General features: G+C 38.1%; 1 protein-coding gene and 1 pseudogene across 4 annotated transcripts in view; one reads left to right on the top strand and one right to left on the bottom strand.

Moving 5' to 3' along the window:
• Positions 1-1,281, bottom strand: part of LOC144653985 (substance-K receptor-like) — a 5,764-nt pseudogene extending 4,483 nt beyond the window's left edge.
• LOC144653892 (substance-K receptor-like) overlaps positions 1-15,196 on the top strand; it is a 106,621-nt gene that overhangs the window by 54,779 nt on the left and 36,646 nt on the right. The gene's annotated exons all lie outside the window — the stretch shown is intronic.

Raw genomic sequence — 15,196 nt, 5'->3', positions numbered from 1 at the left:
CTCGTTGCAAATATAATAAAGGGATTGATCACGTGCTTTAGATAGTATATAATCAGAGTTATTGTATATGCGTATTGGAAACTGAGATTGTTTACAAAATTTCCGAACTCCCATAGCAGCATTGTAAAGACGCGAGGAATGGAACACAGATGAAAGGCGACGACAAGTAGGATTAGCGTCTTAACCACTCGAGCTCTGCTCTGCGTGAGTTTGCGGTGTGCATGGGTGTCTAAGTCGCTCGAGTCGAGCTGAATGGCTGTGGAGTCGTCAGTACCAGCCATGACGTCAGTATTGACTACTTTGACAATGTACGAGTACGTATAAGTTTGAATCACCAAAGGCACGATTACAAAAACGACTGCGAGATAAACTACATACACCCGAAGAAACATATGCGATGGCCATTCGACCCCACATACCGGGACGCCCTCCGTGACCGTCTCCTGCACGATCAAAGCTATGGGAAGGCCACTGGCGATGTAACAAGCCAATCATATAACTCCAATAGCTTGTTTTGTTCGGCGAATGGAGAGCTTTTCTTTAAATGGCTGTACTATTCCCCGATATCTTTCCAAAGCGATCACGGTGTGGGTCACCACCGATATGCATACAATAACGTCTTGGAGGGGCGCTAAGAAGTGGCGGAGGAATTCGCCGAGAGGCCAGCCGTGGTACATCTCTACGAAGCGGAGCGGAGCGACTATCATCGCTACCAAAAGATCAGCAATGGCGATATTCATGATTAAGTAGTTACTAGAGGTCTTGAGGTTTCGCTGGCGTTGGAAAATGGTTCCAATAACTGTTAAATTGCCCAGGAATCCAAAGACTATCAAAACTGATAGAAGAACCACGATTATTGTTTCAAATTCATTTGTTCCATAAAATCCCATTGAACCAATTTGCTCTTGAACCGCTAAAGAATTGCCGGTAGCGTTTTGTGTTGATGATGAGTTCGCCATAATGCGCGAACGTCAGATTACGGACAAAATGCCAAATGTTGTTCGTAGTTAGTCTTGTTATACCTGATAAGATAATAACAAGAACTGCAAGCAGTTTATAATCGTGCGGGTAATGCTTGACCTCCTGACCTCTTTCAGTGCTTTGGCTTAAAGGCACGGCACCGCACAGTAAAATGTTTAGAAAAGCAGTCACTTGAGAAACACACAAGTCGTGTTTGCGTTAGTCACGTAGTGAACGTGACATGAATTTCCTTTACCACGTGATCTTTTTCTTTTTAAAACCACATGCCTAGCCGGAAAAATGCCTGCTTACGCATGCAAATATTTATCATTGTGTCTAGATACCCGGCAGCCGGGAAGTGTTTTCAAAATACTACATACCCGGCAGTCTGAAATTATTCTAGAATTTCCACGGAAAAACCAATCCAATCCTCCTCAAAACTATAGATCTTTGCTTAGAAATGCCAAGCGATTTCAATTATAGTTTTGGCTTTGTGTTTGAGGAAATTTTCGAGCTTGGGCATACTACAAAATCTTGATTCTTCGACACTTAGAAAAAATTCGTACTCTGACTCTGGTGTCAACTCTTATAGAATAATTTCTACAAAAAACTGAAGTTGAAACCCTGCGAGAGTATTCGATATTTGCTGAGAAATGCGAAGCGATTCTAAATAATGTTTTGCTTTTGTTGTGGACGAATTCTCTTGGCTTCGGCGTACCATAAAATCCTCGACTCACGGGCACGGTTGTTCAAAAGACTAGATACCCGGCAGTCAAAAATTCATGAATAATCAATACATTCAATATCCACAAAAATGATCATTGAAACCTAGCTCCCGAGAGTATTTCAGTATTTCAATTTTCGGTCGGAAATACCAAGCGAGTTTTTACAATGTCAGTTTGGTTTTGCACAAATTGTACGAACTTTATGTGACTCACGGGCACGATTTTTCAAAGACTACATACCCGGCAGTCAAAAATGCTTCCCGTTTTTCCATCAAAATTTCCATTTGAACCTGCTGAGATGTCGGTGTAGAAATACCAAGCGATTTTCCAACTTAAGGCCTCAACAATTGCCTCGGCAAAGTAGTACAAAATAGCTACAAAACGCTTGAGCGTTCGGTGACGAAAGTCCGCCACCGATGTAACTTCCGGTGTGACACTTTAGTGGCGTGACAAAGGTGGCACGTGGTGTTGGTTTTCGCGCCAAAACGAACTCAGCGTTGGAAGCGACGAAGTTCTTCTGTGGGCTAAACGGCTTAGCGTTGGAAGCAACGAAGCTCTCGGTTAAATAGAAATACAAAGCGTTCCTCTATATATAGTCACTCAAGTAGATTTTTTCAAATTCAGGGGATTTGTCCCCTCAGTGAGGAGACCACTCTCAGATCAGTTCGCAACGTGTGCCTAATAGCGTTGAGGTTCTGTTGATCTAGGTCTGGGTCCTACTGGACCTAGTAACTAATAAGGGTATCCCTGATTAACTACAACGAAATGACAAAAACTCGCTTGGTATTTCCGACCGAAAATTGAAATACTGAAATACTCTCGGGAGCTAGGTTTCAATGATCATTTTTGTGGATATTGAATGTATTGATTATTCATGAATTTTTGACTGCCGGGTATCTAGTCTTTTGAACAACCGTGCCCGTGAGTCGAGGATTTTATGGTACGCCGAAGCCAAGAGAATTCGTCCACAACAAAAGCAAAACATTATTTAGAATCGCTTCGCATTTCTCAGCAAATATCGAATACTCTCGCAGGGTTTCAACTTCAGTTTTTTGTAGAAATTATTCTATAAGAGTTGACACCGGAGTCAGAGTACGAATTTTTTCTAAGTGTCGAAGAATCAAGATTTTGTAGTATGCCCAAGCTCGAAAATTTCCTCAAACACAAAGCCAAAACTATAATTGAAATCGCTTGGCATTTCTAAGCAAAGATCTATAGTTTTGAGGAGGATTGGATTGGTTTTTCCGTGGAAATTCTAGAATAATTTCAGACTGCCGGGTATGTAGTATTTTGAAAACACTTCCCGGCTGCCGGGTATCTAGACACAATGAATATTTATTTTGTTCCGAATGTTCAATAAAATAACCCAAACCAGTTCATTTAAAAGAAAGCCAAATCACGCCAAAATAAAGAGTAGACTAAGGCCATCCCATTGTATTTCTCCGTTTAGCGGATGAGGTGTATCCCGTGCTTTGACACATTCTTGCTGAGCTTGCAACTTACATTTCGATAACGTTTCGATTCTCAAAATACCGTAAACTCAAAACAAAAATTGGGATATCCAGAAAATAAGTCGTTGTTTTGCAATATTTAACACGTTCTGGCTAAATTGTACGACTTATACTCGCTCCGAGCCAAACGCTTGAGTAACACAACAATAAGTATTTCACACAAACAGAGCGCAGAGTATTCAAACAGAAAATAGGTGAATGATTATTTATAGCTACAAGCGAGAGATCGCGTGACATGGGTCTGACGTAGTGGTAGTTTTAAATAGCTTGGACATGTCCAAGCGGTCTTTGTTTTCTCTATGTGATTATATTCAGCCCTCTCTTCTAGTAAAATATGGAATGAAACAAAATTATACATTTCAGAGAGCAGAGTGTTCATGTTAAACGCGAGTGATCGGCTGATCGCTACGGTTTTGCAGGACGTAACAAATCGATCGAAATCGATCATCGGAAACCTAATCGATAAATCGATATTATTCGATATTTTTTGATAAATGATTAACTAATTAGTATCGAAAATCGATCAAAATCGATAATCACACGATTTGGGAGTGGATTATCAATTTTGATAATTTGTGAAAGACTGTTGTTTTGTGTTTTGAAAAGGTTCGGTGCAATTCTCAGCGTTCTCCACGATAAGTTTTTTCAGTTTCATATGAAGTTACTGTTATTGAGATATAAACTACAATGAAAGATAGTAATCAACGTCAAGTCTGAAAGTGATCTGATCAGTTCCTGTGACCTGATCATATAAATAAAAGATTGTTCAAACAAACGTAATTAATATAAAGTGTAAAATGGAATTGTTTGCGGGTATTAAACCGGTTGTTTCGTCTACAGATTGTGTCGCTGACGAACGTCTTAGGTTACATCGCGTATACATATTCGGATATTCTTTGTTTTATAAGATTGCATTGACCATGTTTTATTCTTCGTTCGAAAATAAACGTTGCCGAACTGACCTGACTGGCCGTTAGCAAAACAACTTGAAGGCGAAGCGACTGCATTTCTTTGAACGTCACACTTCAGGATTGATTGGACACACACACAAAAAAAACAATAGCTTTTCTTCTCCGATATTTCCGATCGAAATTGATACAAATCGTTTGAAATTGATACTAATCGAACGTGATCCGTACTTTTCGAATGCAATCGATAGTAATCGAACTTTAATTAGTGAAATCGATCAAAATCGATAATCACAAAGAATTGGGTCATCGATTTTGATCGATTTTCGATACTAATTAGTTAATTACTTATCGATGTTTATCAATTTTTATTGATTTTTATCGAGTATCGGAATTACCGATTTGTTACGTCCTGGGTTTTGAAATCTGTCATGACCTAATGATTCTTTATTTAGCTTGCACCACTTGGACATGTCAAACTGCGTTGTTTTGCAGTATTCAGTACAGTCCGGGTACGTAATACGGCGTTTTGTTTTCACTCTGAGTCAAACGCTTCAATAAAACAGTTCTTCCTCATAAAATTTCTTTAAAGTGGAGTCTGGCTGAAAATAGTGCACTGCAGTGACGCTTGCAGTTTCCGGCGAAGACAAAATTGCGTGAATGACGTAGTGTTTACTACGAAAATAGCTTTCACAATTTGAATATTTAGTACTCGCTCTGAGACAAACGTAAGAATCTCCAAAAAGATGTTTCAGATTGATTTTCTTTTTTTCAAGATAAGACCAAGAAATGTTTCGAAAAGTATTTGAATTTCGAAAGTTTTGAAGCCGTAAAAATTGTGCGTGTCTGAGCCGTGGAATTTATTAATTGGTATTGCGTTCACAATATTAAAATAGTTTGGACATGGCAAAGAAAGCAAGATTTTGCAATGCGAATCTCCAGTACTCGCTCCAAGTCAAGACTTAAATGCCGGACACAAAAATATATATATATTTCGCGTTTAACAGAGCATAGAGTACTCGTAAAATTAGACGGGAATGATTTTGTAACACAGCTTCCAGGGAGTGAACATTAAAACTTGTACGATTTGAACGTAATATTTCGCAAGTAATGAAAACTTGCGTGACCGTGACCAAGGGATCGGCTGGGCCGCGAGGTTCTGGAACGATTTACCGACAAATCAAAGGCTCTTCGAGCAACCTCATGGTAATTCGATGGATGAAGTGCCGACCTCCGCATTTTTTTTAAATAAGTGTCCAATAAAGTAAAGCAATCTCACTTTGCTTTATTTTTCCACGTGAGTTGCGACATTGATGGCTCGTGCTTTCAGGGGTCGTAGCGCTATTCAGTTTTCACAACCAAAATATTTACCGGTTAGTGTATTACCTTTGATCCTTTTAAGCATTAAGTAAATTTGTTTTGTGAATATTTTTACTTTTCTGTCAGCACGTATAGCGTTATTTTTGAGCAGCGAAAAAAAATTGAGAGAAAAGATACGCCCGAGCACTTCGTGTATCTGCTCGAGTCAAAAAGATGAAAAACGGATGACGTGACACGAGGTGACGTGACGCGAAACAAAAACGTGCCGTGGATGTTGTGTTGACTAAAACACGTCACAAGGCGAGCGTAATAATTTTAACAGTTTTTAAGCGTAACTATATGTAGTTCATTGGTGCTATCAGTAATGTCACAATCTCACTTAATTTGCCTTCGAATGTTTTCTTGCGTGAATGGGTCATTGATAGTTTTTTTCTTCAAATAAGCGTTCAATAATGTAACACAATCTCACTTTATTTCCCTGTGAATTTCCATGGGAATTGCGTCATTGATGGTTCGTGCTCTCAGGCTTCGTAGCGCGAATTCTATTTTATCACAAAAAATATTTAAGTGTAACCTTTGATCCTTTTTAGCATTAAGTAAATTTGTTTTATGAATATGTTTACTTTTCTGCCAGCACGTATAGCGTTATTTTAAGCAGCCATTAAAATTTGAGAGAAAGATGCGCGTTTCTGCACGACTCAAAAAGATGAAGAACGGATGACGTGACACGAAGATGATGTGACGCGAAAAAAAAAACGTGCATGAATGTTGTGTTTACTAAAACGCGTCTTTGAATGTTTTCTTACGTGAATGGGTAATTGATAGCCTATGCTCTGAGGCTTCGTTGAGCGAATTCTTTTCTCTTTTATCACCAGAGGATAAGTGGAAGTGATCCTCTTTCGATTTGTTTTGTGAAATTCAATTTAGTTCCCTGAAAGAGAGAGACCCTGGAACGAGGTTGAGATTTGATTGACATGTGCTGAATGCGTTTAAAGGACCTTTCTGTCAGCACGTTTCTCGTTTTAATGCTAAATTAATTGCGGTTTGATATCAGAATCGAGTGAGTGAGTGTTCGAGTGAGAAAATGCGGCCCATAACATAACCTCATTACCATTCGGTAAAAAAAAACGACAAAATCTGACACAGATTATGAATCGGGCCCAGGCCCCGCCCGATTAATAAGACAGATCAATGTGTTAATGTTTTTCCCATTTTACGCAATTGAAAAACTAAAATATATGCAAAACGTGCGATAAATATAGTATTACATGGTAAAGTTACGCCAACTAATCATGAGCTGACACATTTAACCTGAAATTATGTCATTTTTAGGCAATTAATTTTCTCGTAGGTTTCTTCTCGTAGTTCAGTTTGAAACTGTTGACAAAATATTATCACTCCTCGAAGAAATGAAACACAAAGGCCTTTGAAGTTGTCCGCTAAAACTATATCTAATAAAAAGCAGGCGAGATTATCTACCCAAGAGTAAACAGCGTCATATGGGCATTACGACAGGTCTGAATTCATCCTCAAGGCATATAATCCCCATTTTAAGATTATATTACTGCTTTTGGAACGTGACTAACTAAGAAAAACATTGCATGATTTATTTTACCTGATACCACGATGATGACATTTTATTTACAAAGGCGTAAATTGCCTTGACGACATGCAAAAAGTTCTAACGTTAGAATATTGGACCTTACAGAAAAATAACAGCAATATGACGATGAACGTACGTACACTTGCACGAAACGAAAAGAGCGGTAATCTCACGTGACGGATGCACTCCTTAGATTTTGTACATGCAGCATGTAGGTTAGCAGTATTGCTGCACAGCCAGCACAAACCCGACCATTAGAGCAAAGTCAATTGCCCGGAGCGCGGGTGGCTGAAGACCACGACCCTACGAGCGCTAGCATGTGGTCCCTTTTTGTTAGTCCGTCGAGCTTGAAGCGAAAAAAAAGCGAGAGCGCAAGTGAAAATTAATTGATGGTGGCGCACGCTCTTTTTTCGCTTTATACTCGATCGCGACGCACTAAGAAAAAATAATGACTGTCGTAGCCTAGGATGGCTGAAATTAAATTTCCTGTGATTTTTTCGACGTGTTTGCTTGTTTACAAGCTAAAAACGTAGAATAGGGGTTAGTGGACAAAATTTGGAACCACATATTTGTAAACTCTCAAGGGACTTTTTTAATTTCTCAAGGGACTGTTTTAATTTCTCAAGGGATTACTTTCCGCTGTGGGTGATCACTTGCGATCTCGTGAAAAAAACGTGACGTGTCACATTTACAAGCGTTATATAACAATTTTAAAAGTGACATGTCAGCTTTCTTATCTCAACGCACGTGTGTCTGAAAGGCGATCTATAAAAAGCGTCGCACAAACAATGGATTGTGTAACTAAAACACGAATAAATAATCACTAGCACTTACATCGTTTAAAAATTACAAACGTCAAAAATAAACCATACCAAAAAACTCGCTCTTTTCAAAGATATTATTGAAGTTAAAACAAATGCAAGAGATGGGGGCTTCTTTTAGCTTAGGAGCGGTTAAAAATTAGGCCAAATTTGGTCGCTACATGCAAGCGCAACTCTATTTCGTCATCAGCCTAGGTCGTTAGGGACGTGACCTCGCGTTGACAGGGAATGACAGCAATGTTGCATGAATCGGCTTTACAACATGCGATCGTATCTACGCAGTTCGAGTGGAATTTCAGTCAAAGACAGCAAAATTCTTTCTTATTTCATCTTCAAATATAATTCGAAAGCATTCACTGTATATATGGCTTTTGTTTAATCCTGGGTCTTGATATCCGACCCTCGCAGTGCCTAGACAAAACGCAGCTTGAGTGTAACGATTTGTTTACGCTGCAATTATATTTTGCTGTTTCATTTGCTAATTTCGCTGCCGTAATCGACTGCCTTGAAAGCCTTGCAATTTTAAAGTATAGAATTGTCAGATCTCGGTGAAATTTGCACTGTTTATTTGTGTAATGTTAAGGAATATGTGTATAAATACCCGGCGCGGACAAGCCATTTTTGAGCCAGTTTTCTCCGACAGTAGTCGGAAATATCTGTATTTTTTGTGGAGCAATCGTTACGCTACGGCCTTGAACACATTGAACAGCGGTCTACCTATAACAATTCAGATATGGCGTCACAAAATGACAAAAACAAAGCGTCAAACGCATATTTTGCTGTTTCATTTGCTAATTTCGCTGCCGTAATCGACTGCCTCGAAAGGTCCTTGCAATTTTAAAGTATAGAATTGTCAGATCTCGGTGAAATTTGCACTGTTTATTTGTGTAATGTTAAGGAATATGTGTATAAATACGCGGCGCGGACGAGCCATTTTTGACAAAATTATATGGCTGCATTTCCTCCGCGAAGATAGGAAATTGTTAAACTAAACTACAAAGAAACTGTAATGATAAGTTCGAAGAACAATGCACAGGATAAACCTTCGACTCGTACTTCATGCAAAAACGTCGATATCTCGAAGAGACTTTGATTGATCTACGGAACAAATGTAATTTAAGTCATAGCTATATTCTGTCAAAACAAATAACACATTTCTAAGCTTTCATTTCATAGAAACCATTTTATTGGTTAATTTATAAAGGCGATATCATTTTTATGCCCTTTCGGATTGAACTTTCAAAAAAAGCCTCAAAGCTAAGTTGTTGTACACGGGCAAGAATCAAAGTGGGAATCACCGGTTTGCTTTGTTTTTCACGAATTTAGCGCCGAGCTAAAGTAAAGCAAAAAGGTTAACTCCGCCCAATCTGGAAGAAAATTCAAATAAGAATTGTTTGCTCGTGTTTCGGCACCTGTAGAACTCAAACAATACTCGTTCTCGTCATTCGAGCGAGTAAGAAAGTACAATCGTTTACTGAAAACTTTTCAACCGGTGAGAAAATCCAGTCGCATGTTAATTTTGATTTCATTACAACGTACTAGGCGCACAATAGCTGTATTGCACAGACAAAACAAGACGAACAATTTTGCGTAAATATGAAACACGTTTACAAATTAAAGCTAATTTGCAAAATTTCGATATACAGATTTATTTAAGCCCTGACTGAATGAATAATCGATCGCTCTTTTTAATCGCATAGTGTTTAAAGTAATCACGGTTGTTATCAGATTATCTACAACTTTTGAGAGGAATATTTAAGGCTTTGTTCGTGATTTTACAGTTAACGTTTTATGATGTTTTCACGCTGCTTTGCGACACAAGCGGCTTGAGTCATCGACAAACATCACGCTATACCTGTTCATATTTACATTTTGTGCGGCGTGCGTGATCATGAGTCATGCCTTTGAAGCAAACATATGAAAATTTTATAACCACAGTTTCTCAGTTTCATTAGAATATTGCGTTTATTCTAAACACATATTTTTGGGGGGAGGCGGAGGTTGTGCATAGGCCACATGCTGTTGATATGATAATTTAAACCGGGATACTGTATGTTCTGAAAATGCTTTTTCTTTCCACTATTGAAAACAAGGTGGTATAACAGTAAGTCATTCTGAAACAAATTCATGTTTTTACATTCAAATGGAAAATAGAATAACTTCAAAATTAACCTCAGCCTGGGGTACGTTCTAAATCTGTTCTTACACTTTTGATATTACCGACCTCGACCGTTTCTCGCTAATGTAAACAGGTTTTGTTATAACTGAACAAAAAAATAATAAACTTACTTTGCCAGCTATCTTGAGGTTAACGACAAAAAGCATAAAATGAAATGACGCAGGTTGAAATGTCTAACATAGACTAAAAAAAGAAGAAATATTGAGGCCTGTCGAGTTAACGCCGGAACATTTGGCTTATGATCGAGACACGAGATTCGCTGCGAAGAAACTGCCAGTCCACAACATCAGTGTCTAATGCCGCTTTATACTGCACCAAGATTTTTACGTGACTAAAAATATTTTTCGTTTAACGTCGGCGTTTAGCTATCACGTTCTTTCTCAGCAGGAATTGGAAATAAATTTGCGGCATTTTCCAAACCTTTAAAAAATTAACAATTCTAACGTAAGTGTGCTAATCATGAAGGGTCTGGAAGCAAACCGCACGCGTGAGGATAATCTGTTAAATAACCAGAAAAGCGTAAACCGTCACGTTCCTTAAGGACAGAATTAACCTGTGACAGACAATCATTGTCAAAAAGATAGACTTAACTCAATTCTGGCACATGTTTATTTAGAAAAAAGACAGTTTCCGGATAAATTATACAGGTATATATACACTAGTGTCAAGGCCTCATGCATGATTGCAAAGCATGTCTTTTTATACGGATATATACATTCCAGGGGGTACGTATCAGTTTGTTTCGATACGTTTTAGGCAAAACAGCTGGAGTCATGAACAAAAATTGTCAGTCCGTTTTGAAGTGCAGTTAGCTGAGTTAGGATTGAGATGAGTAACCGCCGCACCGGAGGGGCAAATTGCATGATTTTTGAGGAAAACATTTTGTAGCAAAGACGAATAGTTTTGGCATTGCCAATGTGAAAAATATTACTATACTCATAAGGAAAAAGTTAGTATGAATAAACACACAAATTTGCATATATCTTTACTAATCACTTCGGTACGTAACAAGTTAGTTTGATTCTGTAAACAATAAGGAAGAGCGAGTTTCTTTGAGAGCGCCTTGCATGCTCGTAGGTTAACTAACGAAATTAGACACCCTAACTTTCTTTATTTAGTCCAAAGAATAATTTCCAAGACCAGTCTGTATGATGAATAAAGTTTGCACCGATTCCTAAGGGTTGGTCGTTTGGCTGTTGTAAAGAAACGGCAAACAGGGTTTAAAAAGCAAGGGATTCGACGAGTTTTAACGTCAGGATAAAAAGTAAGAAAAAGTAAGATAAAGAGCTAAAATGCACTAATCGGTTACCTCCTTTGCAATGTCAGCAATGCCTCGATTTGCGCATAAAGTCTCGGTTCAGCTGTAGCGTCCCCGAACACGTTCGGGTCTCCTTGATTCCGAGCAAACCACCTTGAGTTATCCGCGAGAAATGGCACGAAATAGGACATGTGTTACCACTTATGAACTGAAAAATGATAAATGTCATACGTCAAACGCAAACATTACAAGCGCTCAAAACTTGTGTAAACGTATACACAGCTGATGGTAGTGTAAACATGTATCTAATGAAATATGATAACATGAAATGTAAGAAAAGAAACTTTAAGCTAAAATATTTTAATTTCTACCACAGTCTTTTCAAGACCGTGTGTCATCCAAGATCCGTTAGTTATTTGAATTCAACCAGTAAAACTGGTTAAGAATCAGTCAGATAACTTGGATGAAAACTGATTCCAATTGTCAAAAGCCGGATATGATTTGGAGCTTAATATTGGTCACAAAAAGAAAGGACGTAAAGGAAACAAATGTTTATTGTTTTGTGTTGTGACTAAATCATTCAGAGCTTTGGCTGCCAAATTACGAAGACTATTTCCCTTTCTATGTTTTAGCATACTGTTTTTCTCATCCGAATATGCAAACATGAGGCTTAATGGGTTTACATGAACCTGATCGAGGCGGTCCGGTTAAAAGGAAACGCGATTCTTATATAAAATTGGTAAAACGAGAAAGCACAAGAACGTTAGTAGTTACCAATCGCCTGGCTTAATAAAACTGAGGCTTAATTGCGGATGTGTTAGTATTGAATTTTTGTTTCTGCCAATTCATCCTAATCTGAGGAGGTAGATGATAAAACATTAAAAATCTCCCCCATTGTTTTCAGTTAATGATTTGGCAGCCCGTCTGTTGCTGCTGGAGACATAATAATTTGGCCGTGCATGCTGTTTTAAGTAAACGTACGTTTCAATGACTCTTTGCACGCCACGGTTTCTCTGCATGACAGGATATCGAGTAAACCGGACGAAAACATCACAACAATCGCTGCAAACTGTACTAAAGCGGAAAATCAACGAGAATTTGTACCAAAGAAATCTAGTTGCTTTCTTCGAGTCGTCGAAGAGAGAAAAGAATATTGAAAAAACTAAAACTTAACAAAAATAGGACAGCTAGCTCTAGGTCTTGATCGATACTCTTTTTAAAATGACAAGTCAAAAGAAAAACAAGACTTTGTATTTATTTAGCATGCGCAGGGCCCCTCTGGATACTAGCCATTGTGTTGAATGGGCAACCCTGCATAAATAAAGTTTACCTTTACCCTTTAGCTGGATCACACTAAAAATATGCCGCAGTAGAGAGTAACCAGTTTCGGAGAAGTGAAGCCTAAGCTAGAAATTTAAAATCATTTCCGCGATGAGTTGGTGAGTTGGAACGTATGTACTGGAGAATTTGCATAATATTTGTGAATAAAGCAAAAAAAAAAGGATTGAGGAAAATGCATATATTGTGCTAACGTTTAAATTTAAGGAGACTATGTCACGGATTGTAACTGATTTTTGAACCACCAGAATTTATACTTGTATCGCAGGAAACCTAAAAATAATAGTCCATTTTTATTAAAAATTGCTATATTAGAGCACTGTAACTGATAACTGTTAGCATCTTTGGCTGCGGATGGAAACGGATTGCAATTTGAAAAGTTAGGCAAACGTTTTTAAGTTGTTTCCGCGCGTCTTTGAAATAATGATCGATATTTTTAGCCGTAGCATGATTTCTACCCGCAAATTAAAGTTATTTATTCCATTAGATGTTCAAAGATAATGTTTTTTTTAATGTTTATTCTTGGTTTTCACGTGATGTCATCAAAATTCTAAAACCCAAAATCGCAAGACCCCTGAGTTTTATCCTTCACTGCCTAATAGACGTTCTTAATATATATCTTGTTGAGGGTTTTTAGCTCGATAGCATTCGCCATCTTTAAGAAAGAGCATTTTGAATTTCGGATTTTCACGCCACACGAGATTAAAGATGGCCGCCAGAAGGCTGTCACGTTTTGTTAAAAAAATGCCTTATTCTGCAATTTGTAACAATCTGAACAGTTGAGGTTTAGCGAGAAGTGTTTATGTGAATGTTAACTTGTTCATGAGGGTGATCCGACCGCTTTTTGTAGCAGAATTTAATGCCAGATGTTTTCATTGATTTCCGGCCGTCATGTTGGAGCCCAACTGCTTGGGCTCCAACATGGCGATTCCATACTGTGCTCTCTAAATTTGCGAGAAACATTTTGACGGATAACTCGAGTACGGAATAACGTACAGACCTGAGACTTGGACAAGTAGTTTATATAATAGTTTTCTACAACTTGTATTATTCTTGATTTTTTTGACTCAATAGTTTTGGATTTATTTTTACGCGGCGTGACAGTGAAAACCACCTATTAGTTGCGTACCACTAATTTCAGACTAGTTTAGACTAAAAATCTGCGAAATCCACGTGACATAGACCCTTTAAGAATGGTTGTTGTGCGACCAAAGATACATTTTGCAAAAGTTTTTTGTGCGCGCAATCTAAATCATCCCTACCTTTCATGTAAGTATATAGATGACTGAGAGCAGAATTTCATTATTTAGAACGTGCTGTTACGACTGGTATCGCGCCAACTGAAGCAACTAGAAGTTTGTCGTGGGCGCAATCTAAATCATCTAATCACCCCTACCTTTCAAGTATGATTTAGGTGACTGACGGGGAGAATTTCATTACTTCAGAACGTGCTGTTACTACTGGTATCGTGCCAACTGAAGCACTAGTACTCAAGTGCGATTCCTTGGTCAGAGTACGAACACTATTTAAACTCGCTATTTTACTCCACTTCTGAAAATTTTAAGGTTTAAACGTAAATTAAACTAGAGTAATGTGCTTGTTTGGTTATTTCCGACTTTTCCATGTGACAAGTGTGACTTAAATTAAATGAAAAATTTGTCGGGAACACAGCTGCCGAGACACAATCAATTTTATTCCACCAAACAGTTTCCTTTGAATTGGCTAAATCTGCTCTTTTAGAGGAATATAAATGTGTTTACAGGCCCGTAACCACGATTTTGCATGGGGGTGCGTATGAGCGCCTCCGGCGCGATAACGTAGCGGGGTCTGGGGGTATCCTCCCCCAGGAAATTTTGAAAAAATAGATTATCTGAGAAAACGTTTAGTGCGTTTTGAAGACAGTTTGTTAGGGAGAAAGGCAGGTTAAAGTGAAGGTAGCAACGACAATAATTTTGGTGCATCTTTAAATTTAAATCATATTTTTTGAAACAGAACCTTGAAAACCTTGGTCCAAAATATACCACACGAATCTACAAATGGTGGACCTTCAACCCAAAGGACCATATTGAATGTAAATGTTCGAATTACAGAAATACCATTTCCCTTTATTTATTTATTTTAATATATTTTTTTTTTACAATGAGCGGACTTCCAAGGCTCGGGGGGGGGGGGGGGGATGCGCACGCACCCATAACATCCCCCTGCCTACGGGCCTGACTTTATAATTTCTTTAATATTAATTAAATTTTGTCCACCGAAATAATGTTTAACTAATGAATTTTAAAATACTAAACTTTCTTTACCAGTAAACGGGCGTGCTCGAGTCTTTCCCTGGATTGTACAGCCTTCAACCAATAGTGCTCAAACTTCGTGACTCTTTGCTTGTTTGTTGTGACGTTGACGTTTCTAAAGCAACCATATTTTCAAAGCGCGATGAAAATTTTTAAGACATTTCCATCCTTATATTCTCTAACTTTTTCTCAAAAAACGTTAAGAAATTTCAAAATCCAAGATTATTGAAAACAAAATTCTTATTAATTTATTACTAACTTTAGTCCAGAGTCCAGTCCCGA

Source organism: Oculina patagonica, chromosome 5 (genome assembly GCF_052425735.1).
Source record: "Oculina patagonica isolate OP01 chromosome 5, crgOcupat, whole genome shotgun sequence".
In the NCBI taxonomy this organism is placed as follows: Eukaryota; Metazoa; Cnidaria; class Anthozoa; order Scleractinia; family Oculinidae; genus Oculina; species Oculina patagonica.
The sequence above is the reverse complement of the archived record's forward strand: the minus strand, read 5'-3'. Positions and strand labels throughout refer to the sequence as shown.